The following is an 11,297-nucleotide window of genomic DNA, read 5'->3' on the forward strand; positions in this document are numbered from 1 at the left end:
TAATTTATCAGTTGTATGTTTTATGGTTAGTGCTTTTCTGACTTATCTAAGAAATTATTGTCTCCCCCCCAAACTACAAAGGTATTATCCTATGCTTTCTTTTAGAAAAGTTTTATAATTTTAGCTTTTATGCTTAGGTCTTTCAATTACTTTTTTGGTGACTGGTGTGAGATAGGGGCTAAGGTACATTTCTTTTCTCACATAGATGTCTAGTTTTTCAGAGGATTATTTATTGAGAGAGTTTTCTTTTCTCTTTCAAATGTTCAACCTTTGTCAAAAATTAATTAACCTTATATTGCCAAACTCATATTAAACCAATACCACACTATCTTGATTATTGTACCTCTGTAGTGCACCTTGATATAAACTGCATTTAACACAAAACAGGATGTTTTGAACATCTTCCCAGGTCAACAGTTCTGTGACATCATCAGTTTTTTTAAATGCATAGTATTCTATTAGCCGATAAATTATACTTTACTAAAAATTTCCTTATTTGGAGTTTTTTTAAGTCCCTACATATTTAAAAATCACTGAAAACTTTGGCATTGTCCTAAATTATTTGCTAAGAATAAATTCTTAGAAGTGAAATGGATAAATTAAAGTATATGCTGATTTTCATATATATTCACAAACTGTATGAAGACTGTGTCATGGCTTGGCACCCGTAGCTCAGTGATTAGGGCACTGGCCACATACACTGGTGCTGATGGATTCAAACCTGGCCCAGGCCTGCTAAACAACAATGACAACTGCCAACAACAACAACAACAAGATAGCCAGGTATTGTGGTGGGTACCTCCTAGCTACTTGGGAGGCTAAGGCAAGAGAATTGCTTAGGCCCAGGAGTTTGAGGTTGCTGTGAGTTGTGATGTCACAGCACTCTACTGATGGTGACATAGTAAAACTCTGTCTCAAAAAAAAAAAAAAAGAAAAGAAAAAAACTGTGTTAGTTTGCACCTGCCACTAGCAGTGTAGAAGCAAGCCAATGCTGTGTGTTATCACTTACAACATTAGTATATCAATGCTATTTTAATGTACATTTTTAATTACCAGTTAAGCTGAAAGAATATTTTATGTATATGGTTCATACAAATGGGCCATACAAATATAAATTTTCTAATTTTTAATTGCCTGCTTATGTCACTTGGTAATTTTTCAGTTGTCTTTACTACCTTAATAATACACTGATGGCCAAAGCTAACTGTAGCTCCAACATAGAAGTCCTTTCAGGCCAATTACAGGATAATTAAATATATAATTTTTTCTAGAAATGGCATAAATTAAATTAAAACACAGAAGAGCTGCTATTAAATGTTGCTATTTAAAAATTTTTGTTGACTATATCCATTACCCCTTCTTCTCAAGCATTAACTTGTCTTCCTTATGTTTTGCATAAAATTCAGGCTCTGGGACTTCAGGGTTTCCGCATCACACTCCCAATGTTCAGATGGCTTCTGACTTGCTGCTTTGCCCTCACCTTGCCCTGAACACCTGGCATTTCTGTGCTCTGGACCTGCTCCTCCCACACGTTTCTGGGCCACTCCCTAGTGGTCCCTTTCAAATTCTCACTAAAAATTCTTCTTCACCTATCAAAGTCTTTGACCAATATAGCCTTCCTGACAACTTTTTCTTATTGAAAAATAGAATGAAGAAAAAATAATGGAAAAAAATGAAGAGAAAAACTCAAAAGATGTTAAAAGGGAAAATTTTACCCTTACCGCTTACTCAACTGTTGTGCCTGCTTCTGTTAATCACTTGAATGTCATTGTTTAGAAAAGGAAATTCCCTCTGATCTTAGTACGAGGAATAGTTATGCTTCAAAGTAGCTGGTTTGTCTTACTTATGGACCTCATGAATCATTCACTGGCTCAGATCTGAGCATCTGAGCTGCTGGGGGCCTCAGCACTGCAGTCTGTCAGCAGCAAGTGGGCGTGTCCTAGGGCATGCTCTCTGCACACTGATTCTACTTTCATTTTTCATCATCCTTTTTTCTACTTATTTTTTGTACATCTCTTATTTTTCCTACTACTTATTGTTCATTTTATCTGACTTTTTTTTAACTCAAAAAGGTGAAGTCTTATGTATTTTGAAAATAATAAACTCTTTTTCAGGGTAAAATGGGTTACCTCTAAATACATAGACAATTTATTATTTTCTAAAAGAGAAAGAAAATTTGACTCATCCTAATGTCAATTTATGTCTCTCACAAGACTCCTAAAATTAATACATCTTGCACCCCAATCTTATCCCCGTTTGAAAACAGAGAGGACACTTTTCAAAAAGTTAAGTGAATTATCCAAGATCACAGACTAACTTGGTGACAGGTGTCCATAATGGACCTTTGCTTCCTCACCCAGAACACTGTTGATGAGCCCAGCACTCCACTTGCACTTGGGTCATGACTGCCTGGGCTAGTTAATTATTTTGAGAATTCATTCAAATAACACCATTCCAAGGCAGTCACCTTGGGCTTTAGATCCATGGAAAGTTGGTCTAAGGTCATTGCAAAGTTAACTGGTTTTGTTTTGGTTTTTGAAAAGGGCATAGTAGAACAAAAATTCCTTGCCTTTTCCAAAATCTGTAACTTGAAGTTAGGAAAAATTACTGTGATTTTCTTCATCTTCACTACTCAAAGTTTAGAACTGTGATATCAAAAAGGAAAATGCTATTATATTAAGTAAAAGCATTAACCTTGAATGTTAAAAATACAGAGATGCAGGTGGCACCTATGGCTCAAAGGAGTAGGGCACCAGCCCCATATGCCAGAGGTGGTGGGTTCAAACCCAGTCCAGGCCAAAAACTACAAAAAAAAAAAAAAAACACAGAGATGCTTAGGAAATTCAAAGTTAGATCAAAACTTACTTGGGATAGAGTTGTCAAAGGGAACTGAACTGAGTTAGGATTTAAGAAAAGAGTAGTGCTTGAGTTGTTTAAACCAGGTAGAAAATCTTCCAGGAGATAGTGATGGTACAGAAGCAGGAAGTAGGAGGTTATTTTGAAGATGAGTGAAGGATATTATTTGGCTAAAGTGGAGTGACTATTTAGGGGATTGTAGGCTTGGATTATATTTCTCACCTTCATAGAGCCAAATGAAAGCCAAGGGAAATTTTTAATTTTGTCCTCAGAGGTATCTGGAAGTTACCATAGCTTTCTGAATAGGACAATAATGGGGCAACCTTTTCATTGTTCATTATGTAGCTGAGAGCAGAGCAGGAAATAGCACTGAAGTAATTGTGTTGGTTAGAGTCACCTCCCAGAGCCTCAGGAATGAAAAAGATAGGCTCAATTCAAGACTCATCATCCAGAAGAAATAGAGAAAGTTTAATGATTTGTTATATAAAAGGACAGTGAAAGAAGGATAATTAATTGTAGAGCCTCACCTGTTGGCAATGAGCCAGTTTTGAAATGTTCAGAAAGCATTTGGAGATGTGAACTTGGGGACCTGAAAGAGCATCAAAACTAGAGGTGACAATATGGTAATTTTTAGTTATTAAATTCAATAGCTTAATTACTGAGTTTTCACTTAATACACAACAGCAGTGGAAAGCAAAGAAAAAAGATATGATAGAGTAAGGCAAGGCTAATGTACAAAGAGCTGTGCAAATAAGCTGAGTAGCACAGACCTAACTCAATGAGAGTCTAACAAAAATCTTAAAGTATAGAAGAGATCTCTGCACAACAAAGGAAATAATCCATAGAGTGAAAAGGCAACCATATATTAGCTCAGAAAAAAGGAGGAAATGCCTTCCTCCAAAGATCCTTGAGAAGATTCAAGATGAAGCCTGCACCCATGGACGGCTCTCAGCACCACTTCTACACAGCCTCATCAGACTGTGTAAATTTGATTCAGATGGAAGACAGATGGTCCTTGGAGTCTGTAGGCATAGATAGATATTTGAGGTGATTCATTACAGACAAGTAAAGGTAGCTTCTTGTTGACTCAATGTTACTACAGGATCTTTACAAAAACCGAGGTTTGGCTGGATATAGGTTTCATACAATAGGTCATCATCTCAAGAAAAGGAGAAACAGCTTGATCTTCATCTTTCTTAAGGCTTCTAGAATGAGGGAATCCATCTTAAAGGAAATGTAGAACAAATACTTTATAATAATTCAGAAAGTTTAGATACACATTAGAATATATTAGCAGCATGAATTTTGGAGAAAATCATGCCAGGTAAAACTAAAAAGCTCTAAAAAGTACAACCTGGCTAAATGTTTGAAAGATTTAAATAATACTAGAACATATGACTCAACATTAGAAATGTTGGTTTAAATATTCTAAGGTTTATAATCCCTCTGTCTTTACAGGGTTTGTGGTAAATCAGAATTCATGAAAGACAGACCACACGATGTCTTGAAATTCAATATGCACAGTCTGTGCGGCTGACCAGAGCTCAGGCCCAGCACTGAAAACCATCAGGAAAAGCACACAGAAGATGAAGAACAAATTAACAGGATAGTTAGTGCCTTTGTGTGAACCACAATGCAGTGCCTACCAACAATCAAAATGACTTTCTATATAAGCTAAAATGAACCTTCACCTTTAATACACTGTTTAAAATTGTGAAACATAGCTCCCTACATGAACATGTATAAAACATGTGTGTAGACCAGGCACAGTGGCTCACACCCATATCCTAGCACTCTGGGAGACCAAGGTGAGAGGATTCCTTGAGCTCAGGAGTTCAAGACCAGCCTTAGCAAGAGCAAGATCCTGTCTCTACTAAAAATAGAAAAACTAGACAGGCTTCATAGTACACACGTGTAGTTTCAGCTACTTGGGAGGCTGAAGCGGAAGGATCACTTCAGCCCAGAAGTTAGAGGATGCTGTTGAGTTAGGTTGATGTCATGGCACTGTAGCTTGGGCAAAAAAGTGAGATTGTATCTCAACAACAACAACCAAAAAAAAAAATAATAATAATAGCAAAGCGTAGTGGCTTATGCCTGTAATCCACTTTGGGAAGCCCAGGAGGGTGGATCATCTGAGGTCAGGAGTTCAAGACCAATCTGAGCAAGAGAAGATTGAGCTTCTCTTTAGGGGGGTTTTTTGTTTGTTTGTTTTTTGTTTTTTCATTTTTTGACTGGGGCTGGGTTTGAACACACCACCTCCAGTATATGGGGCCGGTGCCTGTTGCCATAAGGGTCTAGCGGAAAAGCCATGTCACAAAGAATAAGCATGCTTATTGAAGTTGTGTTTTAAATAAAGGTGACCATTCACTCACTCAGGCAAAAGGGCAAGCTTTCTTTATTTACTGTTGGTTTATGTAGTCAATCTTATGCATGCACACTATACAGCAATGACCTCATTAATATTCATTACAATCCCTCTGCACATGTGCACTGGACATCAATGAGTTCATTAATCCACTTGAACATCCTGTGACCACCCACTCTGTAAGTAGCTCCTCCGTAGTAATCTGATAATCCACCCAACATACACATTTAAGCATAACCCTTTCAATATAACCCAGTTTAACATAATTTAATGAAGAACATGTTGTCAGTCATTACTTTCTTTGTTCTTATCTGATGAAGCCTGAGGCTATGGAAGAACAAGGTAGATTGAATACCTGCCCTTGCTGGCCTTGCCATTTGGAGGCTGTTACTTCAGATCTTTAAGCAAGGCATAAATAAACTTCTTGGGCATACAGGAATTTGTGTGCAAACCTTTGTGCCTATGTAGTCGGGGGGAGGGGGGGTTGCTGGAAACTTTTATAAGGAATTTTCAGGCTGGACTTGTCAAAAGCCTTTCACAAGCCCAGGTTTCATCTGTGCCATTAGATACCTGTATACATTGGGTAAATTTCTCTTCTCTTGAGGTCCCCGAGCACATTTCCATTCCCAGACCAGTCAGCAAGCAACCTTCATTACTTACCACAGATCAGAAAAGGTTACTGATGGTTATCTGTCCAATTTTCCAAAGGGCTTTTTTATTGGCCTTATAAAGTCAACCTTAATTCCTTAATGCAGTAAATGCTATTCCAGCCAAAACCTTGATCATGTTAGGCCCACAAACAACCTGGCCACATGGGATTCTGCCTCAGTTTCTCACAAGTATGCCTGCACAAAGTCTTTTCACTGCTCTCTCTCAAATGGCTTTTTTGGCCAGAGGCATATAGACATTTCGCCTATAGGCGCCCTACTCCTTAAGCCACAGGTGCTGCCCAGATTGAGCTACTCTTGATCTATCAATAATTCAGTTTTTATAAATGTTTACTGTGAGCTCAACCTTACTATGAAGGATATATATTTTCCACCCATTAGAGGTATCATCCTCTAATACTTTTAGAGGACAAAAGATCCTCTAAAAGTATTAGAGGACATTAGATCAAGCTTAATTGCTTACTTAAAATCTTCTATAATTTTTGCCTAATTTTTTTTGTACACAAGATCTATTAGTATTTTAGAAAATACAATAGTAGTAGATTTTTCAATTTTTTTCTTTGAATACATGTCAACTTTTGACTTATGTACTTTGAATCTATATTATTTGTGCATAAAGTTTGGATTTGCTATATGTTTAAGGTGAATTAAAACTTCTAACATTACACTGTGGCTCTCCTTATTTATCACGGCTTAAAGTCATCTCTACCTAACACTAATATCACTGTCTTTTGATTATTTATCTAATATATCTTTTTCCATACTTTGATTCTAAACATTTAGATATGCTTGTGATATATGTGGTCTATTATAAGAATTATATGGCTAGTTTTCTTTTGTTAATCCAGACTTGCCATCTTTATATTTTACCTATAAAGCAACTTAGTCCATTTATATTTATTGTGATTAATCTTACAAAGCCATCTCCTGCTTAATCTGTTCCTAAAACATCAGGTATTGTGCATGAAACACTAACTGTGAGTCCACTTTCTCCTGGTTTAAATGAGAAAATGGATTATGGATAACATAAAATGCATTATATGTTAACCCTACCTCCCAACCAATTTTCTTACATAAAATATTTAAATGTAAATAGGCCATGATATTAGGATATAAAATGCTTAAATCCTTGTTTTCTGGTTACCAACATGTGAAGTCTGCATAAATACTGAAAATGTTATGTTTATAATATGGCAACGCAAATAATAATGACAAATTTGTCAGGAAAAGTGCAGTGAAATTTTTCAGCAAAAAACAAGACAATTGGGCAGAGGCAAGATGACCAACTGCAGCCAGAGTCTCCCATCCAGAAGGAGAGTTAGAGGACAGAAGTTTACCAAGTAAGCTGATGGTTTGGAACTCATCCAAGAGAGAAGGTTGACAAACACACATCAACCTGCTGAGGAGAGCTGAGATCCTGAGGATACAAACAAAAGGTACAAAATCCATCGCCAAGTGGACAGGAGTCCCTTACCCCCGAGAACGGCTCACAGTATACTTTCTACAAACAAGTGAGCAGAGTTCAAACATACTCTCATTTTATCTCATGGGAGAGACCCTCTAAAAACCAGACTTCCTTCACCTACTAGGGTGCCATGGCAATCTCCTGCCAGGCATAAAACTGTATAGATTCTCTACCTGCAATTCTGAACTTCCCTCCACTCTCATCCTGATGTCTGGAAGCTGTTCCCCCATGGAGTTCAGATTCCTCATCATTTTCTTGAGAGGTGTGGACAGAGTGTGGGCTGTTGCATGGCTGTGCTGATTTTGTGGAACAGGGGTAAGGAGAAAATGGTGGACTGAAAGAACCCTATGGAAAGGGAGAGGTCGTGCTCTCCCCCCGGCCCCTGGCACAGAGCAGCAGTGGCAGCAGTGGGAACAATAGGGCTCATACCCCTGGGAATATTTTGGAAGGACATTCCCTGTCTCTCTGGGCAAGCAGAGAAAGCCAGGCATCTTCTCCAGAGGCAGACACTGGTGGAATACATCTGGGATGGTAATGCAGACTCCATGAGCAAAGGGTATGCCTGAGGTGGTACCAGCCTGGGTAGAGTGTGGCAGGATGAAGAACTTAAGACACGTGCACAGAGAGAGCATACCCCCAGGGCCGGGCTGCACCAAGACTGCTTTACTGACCATGTGCAGAGAGGGCATACTCCCATGCTGGGGCTGAGCCAGGATACTTAAGTGAGCATGGGCAGAGCACATGCATACTCCCAGGGCAGGGCTGTGCCAGGACTGCTTTAGTGAGCCTAAATAACACCCAGCCCTCAGTGAGTCATAGCTGAGACAAAGGCAGGCAGGAAACCAAAAACTGAGTGTAAGCTCTAACCTCACCCGCCCCAACACAGACTGAAGAGGAAACAGAAACACCAGCTCTGGGCAGCAGCATAGACCAGGTCTGAGTCACAGTTTCTGTGAATTCAAACAGCACCTGTACCTGTACACAGGGGAATATAGCTGGGACAGAATCACAAATTTTGAGCAAATATAACTGTCAGCAACATCAATCAGGCTCCCACCTTCCATTAACCACATGAGGCTGTCAGGCCTCAACTTCCTCTGCCAGATGGTGGCAGAGTGTGGAGGCCTGGCTGAGGAGACATAAGATCTCTCTGTGACTCAATTATGCTCAAACCCATGGAGCATCTGCTTTTTGGAGGGAACCAGGACATAGGCCAGCAGGGTTACCAGTGACTGGGTGTGACAGAGGTGCAAGGTGGGGAAGGAGGAGTCAACCTTCCCAGACTAATTCATTTCCTGGGGGGAGGGGTCTGCTGACTACACTGAGGACCAGAATGAGTCATACTTGAGCTGCCAGAAGACCCCTGCTATCTAGTTGTATAGTTGCCAGAGACCTTTGAAACTCCCTCACTTGAGACTGGATACTGACTCGGACAACAGATTTGGATCTCTCAGACTGGACCAATCACCCAAGGACTAATCAAACTGGTACCCTGGGTGTGTGGTTGTGGGAAGGTTTGATTTTCGTTTTCCAGTTGGTACCCATGAGAGGCAGGGTAACTTAATTGCTGGCATTTCTCCACAGCTGAGACTTTAACTCAGAGTAACTAATTCACTAGGGTAGGACAAAGACCAGCTAAAAACAAGACAGAGCCACTTAGCCCCACAACACCAAGTAAGTCCCCATGTCTCAGGCCATACCACTATATGAGTCCCTGGCAAAGCTCTAGGGGAAAAGGTACAGACACCAGTCACACATCTTGGGTAAAGGGCTAGTTTGCCACTACTCCAGGAGTGCCTCAACCAAACTTCACCTTATTTGCTCATCTAGCCAAACAGTGTAAAATAATAGAGGAGCAGAATCAGCAGAAATCTACCACAGTAGATCAACTCCCCCAAGGAATCATATTGTAGACACAACTGAAGATCCAACTCATAGGCAAATGGCTGAGATGTCAGAATTCAAATTCAGAGTTTGGATTGGAAACAAGATTAATAGACTCAAATAAGATTAATAGAATGGAGGTAAAGTTTGGAATTACAATTCAAGGAGCAATTCAAAAGTTGTCTCAAGAATTCAATGAATTCAAAGACAAAATGACCAAAGATTTTGACACACTGAGACAAGAATTTGCAGCCCTCAAAGGTCTGAGAAATACAGTAGAATCCCTCAGTAACAGAATGGAGCAAGCAGAAGAAAGGATTTCTGATATTGAAGACAAAGCTTTTGAATGCTCCCAAGCACTCAAAGAGGAAGAGAAAAGGAGAGCAAAAATGGATCATTCTCTCTCAGAGCTTTGGAATTATTCAAAGAAAACTAAACTAATATTCGCCTTATAGGAATCACTGCAGATGATGAAGTTGCTTCACAAAGCACAGAGGCCCTTTTTCATGAGATTATGAAGGAGAACTTTCCAGACTTGCCAAGACATTCTGAAATGCAGATAGCACACAGTTTCAGAACCCCAGTATGACTCAACCGAAATAAGTCAACCCCTAGACACATCATAATTAACTTCACTAAAGTTAATATGAAGGAAAAAATTCTGAAAACAGCCAGATGTAAGAAAACCATAACCTACAAGGGAAGAATATTAGAATGACTACAGATCTCTCTGCAGAAACCATTCAAGCTAGAAGACAGTGGTCACTGACTTTAATCTCCTAAAACAAAACAACTTTCTATCCAGGATCCAGCTAAACGGAGTTTCATTTATGATGGCAAAGTTAAATACTTTAATGACATTCACATGTTGAAGAAATTTGCTATAAGTAAACTACCATTGCAGGATATTATCACATCTATCCTCCATAATGACCAATGCAATCCTCCACCACAAGAGTAAACTCACTCAGAAACTTTTGATCAAAGTCTAGCTTCCACAGTGGTGAAAATGTCCACTGGACATTCGAAAAACTCGATAACCAAAATTCTACAAGGCTTATCAATATTCTCAATTAAAGTGAATGGCTTAAATTGTCCTCTAAAGAGGTACACGTTGGCTGACTAGATATAAAAACTCAGGCCAGATATCTGCTGCATACAAGAACCTCATTTTACCTTAAATGATAAATATAGTCTCAGGGTGAAGGCAAATGGAAATCAGAAAAAAGCAGGTGTTGCAATTTTATTTGCACATACAATAGGCTTTAAACGAACAAAAGTAAGGAAAGAGAAGGACGGTCACTTCTTATTTGTTAAGGTAACACTCAACATGATGAGATTTCAATTATTAACATTTATGCACCCTATCAGAATGCACCTTGATATATAACAGTGACCCTAACAGACATGAGCAACTTGATTTCCTCCAGCTCCATAACAGTTGGAGATTTTAACACTCCTTTGGCAGTATTGGGTAGATCCTCTAATAAGAGGCTAAGCAAAGAAATTTTAGATTTAAACTTAACCAATCAACATTTACATTTAACTGACATCTACGGAACATTTCATCCTAACAAAACTGAATACACATTTTTCTCATAAGACCATGGAACATACTCCAAAATTGATTGCATCTTAGGCCACAAGTCTAACCTCAGCAAATTTAAAAGAATAGAAATTATTCCTTGCATCTTCTCGGACCATCATGGGATAAAAGTTGAACTCAGTAACAACAGGAATGTGCATACTCATATAAAAACATGGAAGCTAAATAACCTTATGCTAAATGATAACTGCATCAGAGACAAGATTAAAAGGAAATTACCAAATATTTGGAACAAAACAATAATGAAGACGCCAATTATCAGAACTTCTGGGATACCACAACAGCAGTCCTAAGAGGGAAATTTGTAGCACTACAAGCCTTCCTCTAGAGAACAGAAACAACGGAAGTTAACAACTTAATGGGACATCTCAAACAACTGGAAAAGGAAGAACATTCCAATCCAAAACCCAGCAGAAGAAAAGAAATAACCAAAATTAGAGCAGAATTAAATGA

Source organism: Otolemur garnettii, unplaced genomic scaffold (assembly GCF_000181295.1).
Source record: "Otolemur garnettii isolate 467f Iridium unplaced genomic scaffold, OtoGar3 scaffold00118, whole genome shotgun sequence".
Taxonomy (NCBI): Eukaryota; Metazoa; Chordata; class Mammalia; order Primates; family Galagidae; genus Otolemur; species Otolemur garnettii.